Here is a 13,137-nt window from a genome sequence, read left to right as displayed (position 1 = left end):
TAATTTTCAGTTAACTTAAGCTTCAGTAAATGGTAATTCCCCACTTGCTCAAAGGAAATGTCTTGAGAATCAAAAAGTTATGGTTAGAACAAGGCTATGATACCATAAAAATGTGAAGCATAAAGGAAAATTACTATAAGAAGCCTCTGACAGAACTTACCTAATAAGCACATTTATTGGGACTTCATAAGGATAGTAGATGAACTGGGTGTTAAAATTGAGGATCAGATCTATATGGAGGGTTTTATATATTTTTGAAGACTATTTTATCTAGTTAGTTCTTTCCCTTGTGAAAAGATTGTAATTTTTGAATGATGGCTCTTTACTGAAATAGTTTTAGCTCTGTCTGTCCCCCAGTCACCCTAAAGGACAGTTATGTGGACAAGGTGGAATACATTCTACTCAGGGCCAAGGGGAGATGCCAGCAGTAACTTGTAAGGCTCCAGCCAATATTATAATTCTATGGCAATGGAGCTTATAAAATTAAAATAGAATACTATCATCCTTTCAAAACAGTTTGTAGAAAATAAGAATTTGTCTACATTTTGCTCAAATAACCACTAAAACAAACATAGTAAAAGTTAACAACATCATTTAAAAGTGGGATATATAAATATATACACACATATATATATATAAAATACCATCATAGATTCAATGCTCATTTATAATAAAAACTCCAAACAAGATGGGAACAGAAGGAACCTACCTCAATATAATAAAGGTCATATATTAAAGCCTACAGCCAATACAATATGTAATGGTAAAAATCTGAAAGCTTTCCCTTTAAGACCAGGAATAAGACAAGGAAATCCACTGTCATCATTTCTATTTAATGTATTATTAAACATTTTAGCTAGAACAATCAAACAACAGGAAATAAAAGGCATTCAGAGTGTAAAAGAGAAATGAAACTATCATCATTCACAGGCAATATGATATTATATATAGAAAACCCTACTGGCTCTTATTCCCCCCACTACTGCAGGAACTGAAACTTCATGATAAATATCCCTTGTTTGCTAGGAAATCCCAGGAAACCTTTCACTTGTGTTCACAAACAAGATCTGTCCACCAACCTCAGCAGTTTCCCTGTTTCTTTCTCCCTTGCTCTGGCCCTCTTCCATGAGTTCTCCTACAAAAGCTTGTTAATGAAGCTGTTTGAAAGCACATCCCTCCTGTTTTCAGTGCCCCAGCTGAATCCTTCCCTATTCAGTACTGATAGATGTTTCTCTTGCTTCTGCCACACAGACAATGATTACTAATTACAATGACAGGAACCCTTGGGCTACCAGTTCCAGCAACCAAGAAGTCACTCAACTAGTATTTATTGATTCTCCAGCACTGTGCTAAATTCTAGGAACATTGCAGGAAACAACGGATATGTGGCGTGTTTTCCCACAGTTTACAGTCTAGAAGACTAGACCACTAGACTTGTGTTACCAGTAGAGTGGCTGAGTTGAACTGGGCTAGTTGTCATCCCAAAATTTTCCTGGCACCTTAGTATCTCGTACAGTTAGCTTTTCAACTTCAGTTTCTAGCTATTTGTCTCCCAATTAGAATCATACAAAAGTTCATGGAAAACAGGCCTAGAAAACAAATTTAAAATATACACTTCTGCTCTATAAAGAAATCCCTCTCCTCCAGCTTCTAAGTCTTTGTTCCTGGGTCAATTTTATCTGCTGAATTCATTCTGCCCTTTGCATGACATCTCTCTCAAGAGGGTCCTCAAAGCATCATGCCAATAGCCTTCTCTACTTCTCCTGCACATGCCTAAGCAATTGCATTATTTTTTCTCTAAGACATTATTTTTGGAAAGGTTTTAGGTTCACAACAAAATTGAGTGGAAGCTATAAAGAATTTTCCATATACCCAATTCCCCAAACAAGCATATGTGTGATACTGTGTCGCACACAATATCAACACCACTCACCAGAATGGTGAATTTGCTACCAAGGAGGAACCTACATCAATATATCATAATTACCAAAACTCCACAGTCCATTTAAGGTTGTCACTCTTGAGGTTGTACATACAATAGATTTGAACAAATGTATACTATCATGTGTCTACCACTGTAGTATCATACAGAGTACTTTCACTGCCCTGAAAGTCCCCTGTGTTCTGCTTATTTATCCTTCCCAACTCTTTTAGCCTCATAAATCACTCATTTTTTATTATCTCCATAGTTTTGCCTTTTCCAGAATGACATATAGCTGGAATAATACAGTATATAGCCTCTGAGATTGGCTTTTTCACTTAATAATATGCACTTAAGATTCCTTTATTTCTTATGTATTAATAGCTCTTTTCTTAGTATTAATAAATGTCCATTGACTGAATATACCACAGTTTATTTATCCACTTATCTCCTGGGAGCACCCTCATTGCTTTCAAATTTTGGCAATTATGAAAAAAAAAAAAACAGCTGCTATACCAACAACCAACCTTGTGCTCAGATTTTCAAGCGGATTTAAGTTTTCAATTTCTTTGGGTAAATACCAAGGGGTGTGATAAATGAATCACATGAAAAGAGGGTGTTCACTAAGAATTGACTGTACCATTTTGCAATGTATGAATGTTTCAGGTACTCAACATTCTCACCGGCATTTGCTGTTGTCAGCAGTCCAGATTTCAGTGATTATAATAGGTACAATATGTTGTGGCATCTTGCTTTAATCTGTATGTCCCTTGTGACATTAAGTGTAGTTCTTTTTTTTTTTAAGATTTATTTATGCATACAAGAACTGGGGTACAGGACCGAAGTGTGGGGGATGAGAGAATTGACCAGAGACAGAGTGGGGGAGCAGAACAGGCAAATCAACTGAAATACACTGCTGAGAGGAACAGCGGGCAAGTCAGGAGAGGTCTGCTGTGCCATATTGGTAGCTCCCTGGCTGGGGATTGAACTCTTTCTGCAGTGGCTACAGATAGCTTCATAGGATGCATCATAACCCCTTGCGCTACCAGAGAGGCCCAAGTGGACATCTTTTCATATACTTATTTGTCATCGGTACATCTTCTTGGGTGAAACAGCTGACATATTTGACCCATTTTTAAATCCAATGTTTGTTTTCTTATTGTTGAATTTTGAGTTCTTTATATATTTTGAATAACAGTCTCTTATCAGATATATCTTCTGTACATGTTTTCTTCCAGTCTATGGCCTGTCTATTCTTTTGGCAGTGTCTTTTAGAGCAGAAGTTGTTAATTTTAATGAAGTCTTGCTTATCACACTTTTTTAATAGATTGTGCCTTTGTTGTATCTAAAAAGGTCTAATCAAACCCAAGTTCATCTATATCTTCTCTGTTATATTCTATAAGTTTTATAATTCTGCATTTTTAATTTAAGTCTATGATCCATTCTGAGTAAATTTTTGTTAAAAGTGTAAGGTTTTTGTTTAGATTTTTCTTATTTTTTATTTTTTGCAGGGGTTGTCCACTCATTCCAGTGCCATTTATTGAAGAGACTATCTTTGCTCTATTTCATTTTTGCCTTTGCTCCTTTGTCAGAGATCAGTTCTACTTCTGCATTCTCTATTATGTTCTATTTGTTTATTTTCTACTAATCTATTTGTCCATTCTTTCACTAAAACCACACTGTTTTGATTACTGTAGCTCTGCAGTAATTCTTAAAGTCAGATAGCATTAGTCTTCCAACTTTCTTCTCTAATACTTAATTGTTATCCTTGTTTTTGGAGTTTTGTGGAGTTTTTTGCCTTTCCATATAAATTTTAGCATCAGTTTGTCAGTATTCACAAAATAACTTCTTAGAGTTTTGACTGCATTGCATTAAATCTATAAAGTTGAGAACAAATGACATCTTGACAATATTGAGTCTTCCTGTTCATGAATATGCATCATCTTTTTATTTAGTTTTTATTTGATTTTATTCATTAGAAACTCCTCATGTAGATATTATACATATTTTATTAGATATATATCTAAATAGTTCATTTTGGTTGATGCTAATATAATGGTATTATGTTCTTAATTACAAACTTCACTTGCCCACTGAGAGTATATAGGAAAACAACTGACTTTTGTATATTAACCTTGTATCATGCAATCTTGATATAATCACCAATTAGATGCAGGAGGATTTTTTGTTGGTATTGGTTCTTTTAAATTTTCTATATACAATTATGTCATCTGTGAACAAAAGCTGTTTTATGTTTCCTTCCCAATCTCTATATTTACTTTCTTCCTTTGTATTACTGCAAAGTACTATGTTAAAGAGAATTTCTAAAAGGAAGCATTTTGCTTTTAGTGGGAAATCTTTGAGTTTCTTACCATTAAGTATGATGTTGGTTTTGGTTTGGATTTTTTGGAATTTTTTGATAGTTTTTATCAAGTTGAAAGGGTTCCCCTCTTACTAGTTTACTGAGAGTTTTTAATGAATCATTATTAACAACTACATTTTACATCCATGAAAAACACATTCCAGTGCAGCCTAATCCCTGGAGGCATTCTACATGTACAAAGGGAAAGAGAAAAACCTAACAATGCCTTGAAATAAAAAATACTTTAGAGATTTCTAGTTAAACATGGGGAATTGAATACTCACATTTGTTTTTCCACCAAAATCCCACTGTAATGACTGGAAACAATTTTTAAAATAGAAATAAAAATCAATAAGGCATGAACCAAGAAGAGATATGACAAGTAGCCCAAAAGATGTCAATAATATGTCAGTAGTTTACATCAGTCAGAATGATATATTGACAGTCAAAATAAAATTATGGTTAAAAAGTCCTGTTAGAACCAATATTGTCTTCCACAAATCAAAGGAGACATCCTGACTAAGTGTATAAAATGTCACAGCAAACCTTTTGTATGTCCTTTATGTTTTCAGGTAATTACCCTGATTATAACTTAAACTTCTCTCATTACATCAGCTTTTCCTGAGGGAGTCTTCTAGAATCCTACCTCCTATCGACATTAGTGATTATAAGATCTTGGGAGGTTAGAGAGAAGCAAACAAATCTGCTACTCTTCTCTACTCAGAGAAAACTCTACACAAGGAGGAATACAGAACCCACTTTGGTGAAGTGTCACCAAGAAGACATTTTGAAAACTGTTGAACTGTTTCCAGATAACATTTTAGTTGTAGCTGCTTTTGTGTTGTTGTGGTGGCGGTTTGGTTAGGTTTTGTATTTTACTATTTAGAAAATGTGCACACTAAAATACTTCCATTTGGGAATAACTTTTTAATTTACCAAACAAGTTTCAATATGTTCAATATACTTACTATTTACTATGCCTTATCTAGTATATCCCATTCTATTTTATTTTCCATTCAACTTTGTAGAATGTGGTGTTACAAAGGAGTTTTATGCTGCTGTAATTTGCTACTGTTGTCTGCATTTATTTCTTTAATGACATAAAATTGAAAAGCTGGCGGAGTAACAAGTTAGTACATAATTTAGAACATTTCTTTGGAAAAATAACCTTCTAGAAATATTCAGAATGATTTGTTATTAAAATGTTATCAGAACACATAAGCCTTCTTAATATACAGAACAATAGCCATGCTGTCATAGAGACAAAGCATTTCCTCAATAAAACATCCAGACTTAATTCCCAACCCCACAGCACATAAACTTAGAAATGACCTTGGCAACTCTCCTTCAAACTTAACAGGCTTCTCCTGATTGTATTGCTAAAAATCTGTAAAGGAGCAACCCATTAAAAAATTGCACTTGGAATACTTTATTAACACTAGTCCAATTGTCTCAACATTAAAAAGCTAAAATAAACTCTTTCCATATGGAAAAATTTAACCTTAAAGTTTATTTAATAACCCTAATGCTGAAATGCAATGGAACTAGCATAAAGCCATCATAAAAATTTTGATATTTCATTAAACAGTATCTACATTTTGGATATACTCTAAATTTTACAAATCTCTCAACAAGTAGATGAAGCCATTGCACATAAATTTGGCAGACATTCAGTTAAAGTTAATGTGTTGATATAGTAGATAACCAAAACACTAAATCAACACAACTCACTTCTTTTGCTTAAAGAGAAATCTTCAGGGACATAGCTTAGTACTATATTATTCTCAGTATAGTAGTTACTAAGATGAAAACCAAATGTCATTCTCAGGCTTACTCAGTCTCTACCAGCTAAAGTCATTTATGCCCTATGGCTGAAGGTTCAGTTCCAGCGTGCTGCTCCAAGCTTAGCCAGAAGTTGTATTGGTCAGGGTTCTCCAGAGAAACAGAACCAGGGGGGACAGAGAGAAGGAGAGAGGGAGTGAGGGGGATGAATGAAAGGGAGATAGCTATATAGGTATTTATTCATTCTAAGGAATGGTGCTTATGATTATGGAGACAGAAGTTCCAAGATCTGCAGTTGGCAAGCTGGAGACCCAGGGGAGTCGATGGTATAAATTCTAATCCAAAAGCCAGCAGAGTCAAGACCTACGAAGAGACTATTTTCCAGGTCCAATTTGAAGGCTGCAAAAGATCAATAACCCAGCTGTGGGGAGTAGGGGAATACAGTGTTGTAAACTGTTACCTCAATTAAAAAATAATATATTGTTTTTAAAAGCAGTCAGAGAGAATGAGTTTCTTCATACGCAGCCTTCTTGTTCTGTCCAAATCTTCAATCAGCCCACCTACATGAGGGATGCCATCCCCTTTACTCAGTCGACCGATTTAAATGTTAACCTCATCCAGAAACACCCTCAAACACACATCCAAAATGATGTTTGACCTAATGTCTCAGTTGCCCATGGCCCATTCATGCTGACAAAAAAAAAAATAAATAACCTTCACAGAAATATACCAGGAGACTGAGACCTAGTCATTGGTCTCTATGTGATTCCATTTTCTAGTTATACTGAGTCATTTGTATATAATGCCTAGAATGTACCCTCCATTCCTGGCACATGCCACTTCCTCTGAAATACTTCTCTCCAACTTCTTTTCCTGGATTATGCCTATTTGGTATTTTAAAACTCAGGTGAGCTCTCAGTGTTTCAGCACATCCGCCTCCCCTTTACTGTCCACTTTCTGTTTTAGAGAGAACAGGCTTTGTTCTCTCTAAGAAAACAGTGGGGCCTCCCCGGTCGCGCAGCAGGCTGAGCACAGCGCTGTGGAGCTGTCCGCCTCTGCAGCGTGGGTTTGATTCCCGGCCGGCCAGGGAGATAGCCACATGGCGCGGCAGACCTCTCCTGTCTCTCCGGCTGCTGCCCTCAGCAGTGTTTTCGGTCCTTCTGCCTGTTCTTCTCCCTGCTCTGTCTCTGGTGAATTCTCTCACCTTCCCGCACCTCTGGCTTGTACCCCAGTTCTCGTATAAATAAATCTTTAAAAAAAAAGAAAGATAACAGTGAATTATAATCATCTATTTAGTAGTTACTCAACTGTTTTTCCTTAAAACAGACTGGGGGGCTGGTTCTTACTAATTTTTATATTCCCAATTAGCAATGTTTAGCATGTGATGGAAAATCAAAAACAAAAATGTCAGATGGGTGAATTTGAAAGCGCTTCAGCTGCCAAACACCCAAGATCTAATGCATGAGTCCTAGGCTTCAGGCAAACATGCCTCCTCCCCAGCTTTCCTCTGGGTCTGGGCCCTGTCTCTGTGTCTGAGTCCCAGACTGGAGGTCAACCTCATTGTGAGGTGATGAATCCCCCTTGCCATGCTACTCCACACTCCTCTATGGTGTGTCCACTGTGGCTGGTTTCCTGCCTGATCCCACCCACCACATCAAAATTCTCTCCTGATGTAATGATTTTTGCTCAACCCAAGCATCTATTTAGTTTTGCATTTGGACAGTGAGTCTTGGGCTTGGACTAGATCATTCGGAGTCAAGCCTATCCAAGATCAACTTTTCAAGTCTCCTATCCCATATATCACTAGTTTATTCCTTTTTGCCACCAACCAAAAAATGAGCAACTTACTTGCCTTTTCTTTCCAATTGCAACACTAGCTTCACCAGCATCCTTTTTAATAGGTAATGCAACCAACAATATATTTAATTTCACTCCAAGAAGAAAAACCAAAGCCCAAAAGAGCAAAGGTATAGGAGAGATCATTGCTTTCCTTTAATTCAGGCACAAGACCTGATTACAAAATGAGACTCATTTTACTTTATCAAATACATCAAGATATGCAGTTTGTCGCACTAAGAGCATTCACTCATTCCACAGATGCATTCGATCCAATATGCTAAACATACGAGGAAATTCAGCCTAGAGCTTTTATTTGGGGTTACCCAAAAACCTGTCTTAAAATAACTAGAGTTATTTTCAGAAATAAAATTCACCCTGGGCCTCCCCAGTGGCGCAGCAGGTTGAGCACAGTGCTGTGAAGCTGTCTGCAGCTTCTGAAGCACCGGTTCAATTCCCGGCCGGCCAGGAAGATTCCCACATGGCGCAGCAGACCTCTCCTGTCGTGCCTGCTGCTCCCCTCAGCAGTGTATTTCAGTCAGTCTGCCTGTTCTGCTCCCTGCTCTGTCTCTGGTGAATCCTCTCACCCTCCCATGCCTCTGACCTGTACCCCAGCTCTTCTATAAAAATAAATAAATCTTTAAAAAAAAAAAAGAAATAAAATTCACTCTTAAAAGTAAACATGCCATCACTGAGGATATTCCTATTAGTGAGCTGAAAGCTCTGAAAGCATTTCTCAAAGAGCAGTATATTGAATATTTTTAGGAAAGTTGTAAAATTTATACATTTTAATGTACAAATTCCCCCCCAAAAAACCCTCATTATCTCAGACTTGTATTTCATTTTCTTGCTCAGACAATTTAGAATATCCTGTCACATATTTTGCTTTATTGAAGAATCATACTTTGAAAGAAATGTATCACAAAAATTTAAAAATAAGTACTTTCCAAATGTAAAACTCTGAAGGACAGTTCTCCCCAAAATGTACAGACAGGGCCCTCCCCTCACAAGATGTTCAGAACAGGCCTTCCCAAAATGTGTCACTCTGTGGAGTATTTCAAGCTGGGGTCACCGAAGCCCCTGTAGCCTGACAAGACACTCTTATCACTCCCTTACCCACCTAGAAGAATGAAAATTGGGAGTTTTACCCAGAATTAGGATTTTTACCAGAAACAACTTTTCTACTGCAGAAACCTACCTATCGCACAGAGCAAACACCTAATTACAGAGCACTGGTCTCCAGCACATGCGTCACCCTCTCCTCATCATGTGAGACCCTTATCTTTCCTTGGAGCCCAGGCCTTGGTCTCATTTCTTAGTTCAGAATATCCATGTCCTCTTTTTTGCCCCATTGGCTTCAGAATCTTTATCTATGTAGATTCTCCATATGTATGTAGCTAAATTTGTTCTTTTCTGCTACTGATGCTAATTTGATTGCTCCACCAATACGAGAAGAACCCAGAGGGGTAGAGAAAATTTTCCTCTCTGCCCTGCAACTCCCACTGTCTAAGATTGCCATGAAGTCTCTCTGTGTGTGACAATGACTGGGGTTAACTCATTTGGAGAAATAAAGGTTACACTAATTTTCCTTACCACAAAAATGGCATTGGCTTTAAAAATACTGAGAAATTATAAGAAAGTCAAATGATTTTTGTTTCCTGGATCTCATGTTCGAGTTTCACTTTCTTCGCATCTCCCCTTTTGTTGGCTTCAAGTGCTTAAGCCAAGGCGGGGAGCAGAGGGGAAGTCTCCCCGAGCCACCCTCCTCTTGTAATCTTCATATTAACCGTAGCCTGTCAGCTGTAGGTCAAATGAGAAAATCCCAGGGACACCCTGGAAAGGAAACCTGCTTCTCTCCTACTCTCACCAGTATTAACATCATTTACCCAGTGTGGTTAAATATAGAGTCCAATCTGCCTCTAAGAGAACAGTTACAGTGTAAAGCCTTGCAGCCAGGAAGCAAATGGCTTTTGTACCTGGATGAGGTATCAGGTGACTGGAAGTGTGAGGATTTGGGTGCCAAAAAGAGACAGCAGGTCCAAAATGGAGTCACTTGTGCTAAGGTCCATGTCACCAAGCCAGGACTTAATACCTCACCTAATTACAGTATGAGCCTATCAGAGGAACGTAATCTTCAACCAGTCAACCTGAAATTTCCTGGTCAAGATTAGTGAAGTAGGGCCTCCCCGGTGGTGCAGCGGTTGAGCGCTGGGTTGCGAAGCTGCCCGCTGCCTCTGCAGCGCCAGTTCGATCCCCGGCTGCTCCCTGGCCACCAGAGGAGGGTCCCACATGGCGCACAGAACTCTCCTGCCGCCCGCTGCTCCCCTCAGCAGTGTGCTTCGGTCCTTCTGCCTGCTCTGCTCCCCGCTCTGGCTCTGGTGAATTCTCTCACCCTCCCGTGCTTCTGACTGTACCCAGTGCTTGTATAAATCAATTAATCAATCAATCTTGTATAAATAAATAAATAAATCTTTTTAAAAAAAAGATTAGTGAAGTAATGTACCTGACCGACCACTTCTGTCCAAAGGAAGGTGACCCTGCAGAAGCACTTCCCTAGTTCTCTCTCTCCTCCATTCTGTCTGTAAAAACCTTTCATGTTGTATAACCCTTGGGGTTCCTCTCTATTTGCTACATGGGATGTTGTTTAATTCGTCAATCACTTAGGAAAGTCAATTAAATCTTTACATTTACTGACTGAATTTTGTTTTTCCACAAGGGGTTGGGGGACTTAGTGGTACCCCGCCCAGGCTGAGCTCTGCCTAGATACCTGTTTTCCAGTCGAAAGCTTTAATAGTAGAGCAGTTAAAACAGTGGTCCCTCTTTTGTCAGTCTTTTTTCTTTTCTTCTTCAAGTCTGCATTTTTGTCCACTTTGACGGACTTTCTCCACTTTTACACAATGGGATACTACTCAGTGATCAAAAAGGATAACCTCATGCCATCTGTGGCAACACGCATGGAACTGGAAGGGATTAGGCTAAGCAAAATATGTCAGAAGGAAAAGTAGAAATATTGAATGGTTTCAGTTTTATGTGGAATATAGAGAAACCAAACAAAAGGTCAAGAAAAAGAAAACTTGCAAGCTGACCAGAGATCTGAGCCATATAGCAGGAAAGGGGAAGAGAGGGGGTGGGAGGCACACAGGGGTCACCGGAGATGGATCTATGGTGGGGGGAGAACTGTGGGCCTACACTTGAGTGGAGAAATCAAATACTGTACAAAAATTAACAATGATGTAAGAAAATAAATACATTTAATACATTTAAAAAGAAACAAGAAAAAAAAATAGTGAAGAAACTTTATCCCTGGGGGCTCCAGCGCCCAAGGTGTATGATAATTGGAAAACATCAACCTTTCCCTCTTCGGGGTACCACAGGGTACGTTCTACCTTCATCACTATCCACCTAGTACTCCTGTGATTTGTGAATTATTATATTTTGATTTGTAAAAAAATACATAATTTCGACATTCTGATGACTAAAATATATTTCTCATATGTGTTTGGTCCTCTCCACAGTTCTGACAGTAGCTGACAGTAGCTGACAGCTCTCCAAACTCTTGGCATTTCCTAAGCACCATTTGCAATAATAGGAGCAATAGGAGCCTCATTTGTCATAATAATTTGGTCCTTTTTCCCTCAGCTCCTGAAGCCTCTTCAGAAGTTTCATACTTGATAGTGTGTGGGAAACCCCCCACATTGGAACCAGGTGATCAGGACATGACAAGACTCTCCACAGGATTTCTTCCTTTCAGTCACAGAAAAAGAAGTTTCCTTTCATCCTTATCCTCCTGTTCAAAAAGCATCCATTGAACTCTGTGCTGATAATGCAAGTCCCCCTCAATACAGTCAGCTCTCACCACATAACATCTAGTCTTCAAAATCTGAGGAATACATGGTAGCATTTCTTTCTTTTTCATCTGGTGAGCTGGGGTGTTCTGCCCCTCATCTCTCATTCTCCAGAGGACACTCGGGGCATGTTCTTCCTTCAGAAATGCAAAAGGACAAGTCTCACTGCCCAAGCACATATTAAGTCCTTGCTGTATCATGTTAGCATCTCATTGGCTAAAGCACACACTGGATAAGGCCCAAATTCAACTGGCATGGAAATACCCTACCTCTTCTGCTATGTTGACCTGACAGTGTGTAGAAGCAGCCACCTATTCAATCTAGCACAGCCTCAAACATCATGAACTCGCAGATAAAAGTGACATAACTTAGTCAAAATATCTGTATGTCTTGGGCCTCCCTGGCAGCGCAGGCGGTTGAGCGCAGCACTGTGAAGCTCTCCGCAGCCTCTGCAGCACCGGTTCGATCCCCGGCCGGCAAGGGTCCCACATGGCATGGCAGACCTCTCCTGTCTCACCCGCTGCTCCCCTCAGCAGTGTATTTCGTCAGTCTGCCTGTTCTGCTCCCTGCTCTGTCTCTGGTGAATCCTCTCACCCTCCTGCACATCTGGCCTGTACCCTGGTTCCTGTATAAATAAAATAAATCTTAAAAAAAAATCTGTATGTCTCATTTCAGTAACTCAGTACCTCCACCTGCCTTCCTGAAGACCCTCAGCCCGCTTCCTAACTCCTTCTAATATGTCAGACAGAGTCCTTTGGAATGAGAGGAGGTATCTTTTGTGTTCTCCCATCTACCCAGCCTCCACGGTCTCTGGAAACAGCCAACAGAGATACCAATCCCCCGGGCACTGTCTACCCTTGTCACACGTCTCAGATGGTTTCAGAACGTTAATTTACTGAAAGGACTGCGTCCCAGTTACTTGGGAATGTCCTTGAGTATGTCCAGCCTCCTTTATCATCTGGCCTCAGAGAACAGGAGAAGCTCTGACATCACCACTTTTCCAGGTAATGGTCCAAAGGACGATCAGCAGCCAATAGGTGAGTTCTTTTGTCCTTGTCTTCAAGGGTTCCATTTGAATAAAAGGTTTTGCTGCCAAACTAGACCAGCATCTCACACCATACATGAAAATCAACTTAAAATGGACAAAAGACTTAGATGTAACATCTGAAACCATAAAATACATGGGGAAAAAAAAAACAGAGGCAAAACACTTCATAACATAAGCTTCAGTGACGTCATTGTGAGTTGCCCTCTAACAGCAAGGAAAACAAAAGGGAATATGAACAATTGGGATGACATCAAACTGAAAAGCTTCTGCACAGCGAATGAAACCATAAGTAAAATGAAAAGACACTCTAGAGTGGCAGAAAATATTTGCACACCATGCATCT

This window comes from Talpa europaea (assembly GCF_964194135.1).
Source record: "Talpa europaea genome assembly, chromosome: 13".
Classification (NCBI taxonomy): domain Eukaryota; kingdom Metazoa; phylum Chordata; class Mammalia; order Eulipotyphla; family Talpidae; genus Talpa; species Talpa europaea.
The sequence above is the reverse complement of the archived record's forward strand: the minus strand, read 5'-3'. Positions refer to the sequence as shown.